Source organism: Bidens hawaiensis, unplaced genomic scaffold (genome assembly GCF_021521415.1).
Source record: "Bidens hawaiensis isolate Kalapana, Puna unplaced genomic scaffold, B.hawaiensis_p1.1 tig00015856_1, whole genome shotgun sequence".
Classification (NCBI taxonomy): Eukaryota; Viridiplantae; Streptophyta; class Magnoliopsida; order Asterales; family Asteraceae; genus Bidens; species Bidens hawaiensis.
Genome location: NW_027492419.1, coordinates 383,555 through 391,267, shown reverse-complemented (window position 1 = coordinate 391,267; position 7,713 = coordinate 383,555).

Sequence of the window (7,713 nt, the reverse complement as noted above, 5' to 3'; positions counted from 1 at the left end):
GATCGACGATTTATTTGATCAGCTCCAAGGAGTTAGTTGGTTTTCGAAGATCGACCATAGGTCCGGGTATCATCAGCTGAAGATTCAGGAGGAAGATATTCCTAAGACTGCCTTCAGCACTCGTTATGGACATTACGAATTTCTGGTGATGTCTTTCGGTTTGACCAACGCAACGGCTGCATTCATGGATCTTATGAACCGGGTGTGTAGACCGATGCTCGATCGCTCGGTTATTGTGTTTATCGATGACATTCTTGTGTACTCTAAGAGTGAATCCGATCATGCCGGTCATCTCCGGGAAGTGTTGGAGGCTCTGCGAAAGAACAAATTGTATGCGAAATTTTCTAAGTGTTCCTTCTGGTTACGTGAGGTTCAATTCTTGGGCCATGTCATTAACCCGAGTGGTATTCTGGTTGACCCCGCAAAGGTGGAAGCCATGAATGAATGGGAGTCTTCTAAGTCTCCGACCGAAATCCGTAGTTTTCTGGGTTTGGCGGGGTATTACCGCCGCTTTATTCCCGATTTTTCAAAAATTGCCTCTTCGCTAACCAAGCTAACTAAGAATAGTGTTAAGTTCGTTTGGGGTACGGAACAGGAGGAAGCTTTTCTCGAGTTGAAGAACAGATTGACGCATGCCCCGATATTAGGTTTACCTGATGGCACCGACGATTTGGTGGTGTATTCTGATGCCTCTTATCAGGGGCTTGGGTGTGTTTTGATGCAACGAGGTCGAGTCATCGCTTATGCCTCACGACAGTTGAAGCCTCATGAGGCGAATTATCCTACCCACGATTTAGAACTGGCAGCGGTTGTGTTTGCGCTTAAGTTGTGGAGGCACTATTTGTACGGTGTTCCTTGCGTTATTTATACCGATCATAAGAGCTTAAAGTATTTCTTCAAACAAAAGGAACTGAATATGCGGCAACGTCGATGGTTGGAGTTGATTAAGGACTACGACCTGGAGATCATGTACCATACAGGTAAGGCTAACGTGGTGGCCGACGCGTTAAGCCGGAAGGAGAGACCAAAACCTATTCGTGTGAAATCCTACCAGCTTATTCTCAAACCCGACATTTTGAAACAAATAGCCAACGTACAGAATGAAGCATTGCAGGTGGAATGGATTATGTCAGAGCGTATTTGGGGTCAGGAAAAGTTGTTGGAAGACATGGGTGATGGGGTGAAATATAAGGATGGTCGTTTATGGATACCGAGGTATGGAGGATTCAGAGATAAAATTTTGGATGAGGCACACAAGTCGCGCTATTCTATTCACCCGGGCGCGACCAAGAAGTACCAAGACTTGAAGAAAAATTATTGGTGGCCTGCAATGAAATTTGAGGTGGCTCAGTACGTGAGTAAGTGTTTGACGTGTCTACAGGTTAAGGCCGAGCATCAGAAGTCATTTGGGAAACTTCAGCCGTTGGAAATACCTGAGTGGAAATGGGAACATCTTACTATGGATTTCGTGACTAAATTGCCTCGTACTCCTAGGGGTAATTATGACACCATTTGGGTAATCGTGGATAGATTGAGCAAGAGCGCTCACTTCTTGCCGATTCGAGACACTTTTAATTCTGAGCAGCTGGCCGATGTGTTTATTCGTGAGATCGTCTCTAGGCATGGGGTGCCGATATCTATTGTTTCGGATAGGGATACGCGTTTCACTTCCAGGTTTTGGAAAAGGTTTCACGAGGAGATGGGCACCAAACTCCTCATTAGTACTGCTCATCACCCGCCGACGGATGGTCAGTCCGAGAGGACCATTTAGACTCTCAACGATATGTTGCGGGCTTGTGTTATCGACTTTGGTGGTAGTTGGGACCGTCACTTACCGTTGGTGGAGTTTTCGTATAATAACAGTTATCACGCCACGATTGGGATGCCACTGTTTGAGATGTTGTATGGTAGGAGGTGTAGGACTCCAGTCTGTTGGGGTTCCATTGGTCAAAAGCAGTTAGGAAGTTTAGAGGTGGTCGAGGCTACGACTGAGAAACTCGACAAGATTAAAGCATTTATGAAGGCCGCGCAGGATCGTCAGAAGTCTTATGCAGATAAAAGGCGAAGGCCTATTGTGTTTGAGGTTGGGGATCGGGTTATGTTAAAAGTTTCTCCTTGGAAGGGCATTATTCGTTTTCGTAAGAGGGGGAAGCTCAGTCCGAGGTTTATAGGCCCGTTCCGTATTTTGGCCCGAGTTGGTGAGGTAGCTTATAGACTGGATTTACCCGAGGAGCTCGCGGGGATTCACCCTACTTTCCACGTGTCTCATCTGAGGAAATGCTTAGCGGATGAGGAGGCCCATGTGCCTCTTGACGATATTGAGCTCGATGGTAAGCTGAACTACGTCGAGCAACCGATTGCTATCCTTGACCGTCAGGAGAGACGACTGAGGAATAAGGTGGTTAGGCAGGTGAAGGTGCAGTGGAGACACCGTAGGGGTTCCGAGGCTACTTGGGAGTCTGAAGACGAGATGAGGAAGCATTATCCGCAGTTGTTCCTGTTGCCTCGGGATTCGGGGACGAATCCCATTGTAAGGGGGGTGGACTTGTAACACCCGTTAACTCCGGTTTGAAGAACTAAAGATTGTTGAGTGTGTACAACTCTCGGGATTTATCCGACATTTCTCGGAGGCCTTTACGTCATCCCGGTACGCCTAATCGCTTAACTTTTCTTCCAAGTTGCATTATTATTAAATTCCGGGGGCTAGAATGAAAATGTTTTATATTATAACATTAAACAATAAAAATAAAACCCTAACCCTTGGCAGCAGGTCCGATCGGCCACTTCCAACCCCCTCCCCCTTCATTGCTTCGACTTTTTGATCGATTCCAAGTTCCTAGAGGTAGTTCAAGGTATGAACTACAATCCCCTACACTCTTTTTGCTCACCCTTAATCGTTTTGACGCTCAATTTTGCCAAAACTTTTCGTTGGGCAGATTTCGGCTAGAGTGCAATTGACCCACTTTCCGTGGATAAAAATTAGAGTTTCCAGTGTAGAAAGATCCCCAGGTATGGCATTTACATCATATTAAAATTTTGTGGTCGTTGGAGGTGTTTAGGTCGGTCAATCGATTTTAGTTCGAAAACTAGGGTTTATCGGGTGTAGAATTGCAAATTGTTGAGTTTGATGCGTTAGTTGATCGGGTGACCAACCGATTCTGTTCGTGCAGCCCTAGGGGGGTTTAAGGGCTATGGAAAAATTATTTTTTTGGTGCTCGGGGCTGTCGGGGTTAGTGCTTCGTCAATCGAGTCGGCGGTGCGCGAATTTTCGTTTAAATGTTAAAGTAAGTGTTGTAAAAAGGAACCGTCAACCCTATCAACTCGGGTGACATAATTATGATGAATGAAAAGGTTTAAGACGGAATTTGGTCCATTCGGGGCTGATTCGGTTAACAAATGGTTTTAAGGATTATTTCACGCGCATTCGACCCGATTTGACTATCTTTGGGCCTTGGGCCAACTTGTTGGGCCTTGGGCCAAGTATTGGGCCATGGGCCAAAGTGTTGGGCTTGTACGGCCCATTAGGCTTGAGTGTTCCTACAGTCTAGTTTAGTAACGCGTTATGTATAATTTACAGGCCCTTTCTTGTGATTTTGCCCTTAAGAACTTACTAGCTCGTTGCAAGTATTCGATCGATCTCAGGTGAGTTCATGATGCCCTTTTTACTCATTTTACTTTTGGGCTAGCATGTGCACCTAAATGTTTTCTTACTTGATGAAATGTTTTTAAAATGATTTTATATAGGCTTGCTAGTATATGGTAAGCCTTGGGATGTTAAATATATATGTGTATATACATTATTTCTTGGCCTCTATTTGGCGATGTTGTAGTCGTTTCGACTACTGATGTTGTGTATGCCTACTTTGTGTTTGCATACACTGATGTTACGTGTTTGGGTTGTACGTTTGCTCAACCCTGATGTTATACGTGGATGATATATATATATATATATTGTTATGTATATAGGGATGTTATTGAATGGATGTTTACATATACATTTTGTATATGTATGTATGAGGATGTTTAAGATCGGTAATGATGATTAGATGGATGTACCCCTTTTACTTTTAGAAAACCTTTGATATGACCATCATGATTTTACTACTGATATCTTTTACTTAAAACTTGAACTCACTCAGCTCAAGCTGACTTTGTGCGCATGTTAGTTTAAGTTTCAGGATTCGGAAGAGGATGCCTTATCGCTTGGACGTGCACGGAGCTACTTGGATGGTGAAGGGCATACTGGAAGGAAGAATTGTTATGAATGTTTTATTTCAAGGAAACTTATAAAAGTTATACTTACTTTGGATTTTGGGCAAAATTCCCGGGTTTCGGGAACTTATTTCATTTTTCATGTTTTCCACAAAATTGATACTCTGAAATGTTTGTTTTAATGGAAGAAACGGTTTTTGAGTTTATTTAATTTTACGAGTGTTTTGAATGATTACCAACTGTGGGGTTCCCGGGGTTCGGGGCCTTACAATTCATGCTGGTCCACTGGCTCCCCCTTTTCATCAGGTACCATTTTCTCATGTGTGTCCATTGGTGTTGACACTGTCTTGAAGTCTTGGCACTTGAATTTGTTAAGAATCTCTTGTACATACTTTGATTGATTTATGAAGATTCCTTCTGCTTTTTGTTGTACTTGTAGTCCAAGGAAGAAATTCATTTCCCCCATTGAGCTCATCTTGTACTTGGATTTCATTACTTGCTCAAACTCTTTGCACATCCGTTCATTTGTAGAGCCAAAGATAATGTCATCCACATACACTTGAAGCAGCAGCAGATCTTTGTTTCTCCTTTTATAGGATAGAGTCTTGTCAATTGCTCCTCTGTTTAAACCATTTTCCAACAAATGATTTGAAAGCTCATCATACCAAGCTCTTGGTGCTTGATATAGTCCATACAATGCTTTGCTGAGCTTGTAAACTTTGTTGGGATGCATTGGATCTTCAAATCCAGGAGGCTAAGTGACATAGACTTCTTCATCAATTTTTCCATTTAAAAATGCAGATTTTACATTAAGTTGATAGACTTTAATGTTCATTGATGCTGCATATGCAAGAAAGATTCTGATAGCCTCTAGCCATGCAACTGGAGCAAAAACTTCTTCAAAGTCCACTCCTTCTTCCTGTTATCATCCTAGGGCCACCAATCTTACTTTGTTCTTGATTACAATTCCTCTTTCATCCTTCTTGTTTCTGAAAACCCATTTTGTACCAATAGCATACTTGCCTCTGGGCTTGTCAACCAAGTCCCATACATGTAAGTCTCTGAATTGGGCTAATTCCTCCTGCATAGCTTCTACCCAACTGTCGTCTTTCAAAGCTTGGTTAATGTTCTTTGGTTCAACTTGGGACAAGAAGCAGGCATACAGGCAGATGTTTGCCTTTTCAGAAGAACTTCTTGTCACTCTTTCATGCAAGTCTCCTATTATGTTTTCTGCAGGGTGGTTTCTTTCAACAGAGGTGGTCTGCACAACTTGTTGTGCAGACACATCTGTCTCTAGATTTGTCATGTTTAACTCAGCAGATTCATCTTCAATTCTCACTTGAACTTGATTGATCTCTGATGATGATGCTTCAGTTGACCCAAATTGTAGAGAGTCAAACAAAGACTGGAACCTATCTTCAAATTGATTTATTCCTTCAGTCTGACCAGGTTGTTGACCTTGATTGGGTTCACTCTCTACTTCACTTGGTCCTTCATTAGAGACTTCCACTGCATCATCTTGTCCATTCATATCAATTTCAGCAGCTTGATTGTTGTTTCTTTCAAAGTTAAATCCATGAGATTCAGGAGCAACAGATGACCATAGCTTATCCAGATCAACTTGTCTTTGTTTTCTTTTATCTTCCAAGCTGGTTCTGTGCATGCTATCATCCATATCTTCAATGTAGATTTTGAAAGATTTGATAATCTTTTCCAAATCAAACAGCCACTTGGGTCCTTCAACATTGTTAAAATGGTTTTCATTGAATATTATATCTAAAGATTCAATGACCACCATGTGCTCCTTCACATAAACTCTATAAGCCTTTGAATGAGATGAGTAGCCCACAAAGAAACATTCCAGTGATTTTGACTGGAATTTGTTTAGATAGTCCTTTGTATTCAACAGTGAGCATCTGCATCCAAAAGGCTTCAAGAACTTCATAAAAGGCTTTCTTTTGAAGATAACTTCATATGGAGTATTGTTTTGAGCCTTGTTCAGTAGAACCTTGTTCTGCACATAACATGCAATGTTGATTGCTTCTGCCCAAAAAGTGACTGGCAAATTTGCATTAGCAATCATGGTCCTTGCAGCTTCAATCAATGTTCTGTTTCTTCTTTCTACAATACCATTCTGTTCAGGAGTTCTTGGTGCACTGTATTGTTGAAAGATTCCCTTAGAAGTGCAGAATTCATCCATAATTCCATTCTTGAATTCCGTCCTATTGTTGCTTCTAATGACCTTTACTTTCCTTTCAAGTTGATTTTCCACTTTTATCACATAGGATCTGATCAAATCTGAGGTTTCATCTTTGCTGCCCAGAAAGTACACCCAAGTAAACCTTGAATAATCATCAGTGATCACCAGGCAGTATCTTTTCTTCCCAATACTTGGAACACTTACAGGACCAAATAGATCCATGTGTAACAGTTCCAAGACCTCATCAATTGTGTTTATCATTTAGCTCTTATGTGAGGATTTGTGTTGTTTTCCTTTTAGGCAAAATGTGCATTTTTCTTCCAATTTGAACTCTCTGTGGGAAGGCCAACAACATGTTCACCTTTTACAAGTTTGTTCATGTTCTTTAAGTTCACATGACACATCTTCCTATGCCATAGCTTGGTTTCATTTTTAGTTGCTTTGGAAACAAATCATGAACTACCTCTTGAAGTTGCAGTATTCATTCTTAGTTCATAGAGGTTGCCATTTCTTGGAGCCATCATCATTATCATTTCAGTTGGAATCACAAACTCAGGCTTTAAAATCAGGCAATGTTCATCATTGAAGGCTACCTTGTATCCTTTGTCACATACTTGAGAAATGCTCAACAGATTGTATTGAAGTCCTTCAATATGTAGAACATTCTCAAAGGATACCTTGCCATTGGTGAGTGTTCCTCTTCCAACTATCTTCCCTCCATTCTCACCACTCTCAAAAGCAACTGGTCCCTCATATTTTCTTTCATAATTGATTAGTGCACTCTTTTCACAGGTCACGTGCCTGGAACATCCACTGTCCATATACCATAAATCATTGCTGTTCAAGGACTGTTCACAATTTCACATTCTTCTTCTGTGTCAGATTCTGACCTATCCTTCACAACTTGTGACTTGATTAAATTTTCAGTTTTCTCAATCACATAGATCTTCTTTTCAGTCACCTCCTTCTTTGTCTTCCATTGGAACCCTTTTGGTTCAAACCCCTGTTTTAGCAAAAACTTTTCATCACCGTTAAGAACTCCTGGTCTTATCTTTGCTTTTCCCTTATCAGTTTCTTTTGTTCTTTTCAGCTTTATGTGACTCTTTCTCATTGTCCTTGATTTTCAAAATGGTCTTGAGTTTCTTTTCAAGGATCTGCTTTTGTTCCTTACTACCAGATGGTTTTCTATTTCCACTCAAGTATTTCTCATACATTTCTTTGTAACTCTTAATATCAAATCCACTCACCACATCAGGAATTTCAAAGGTGTCCTCAAGAATCCAGCAAGAATCAGTGTGATG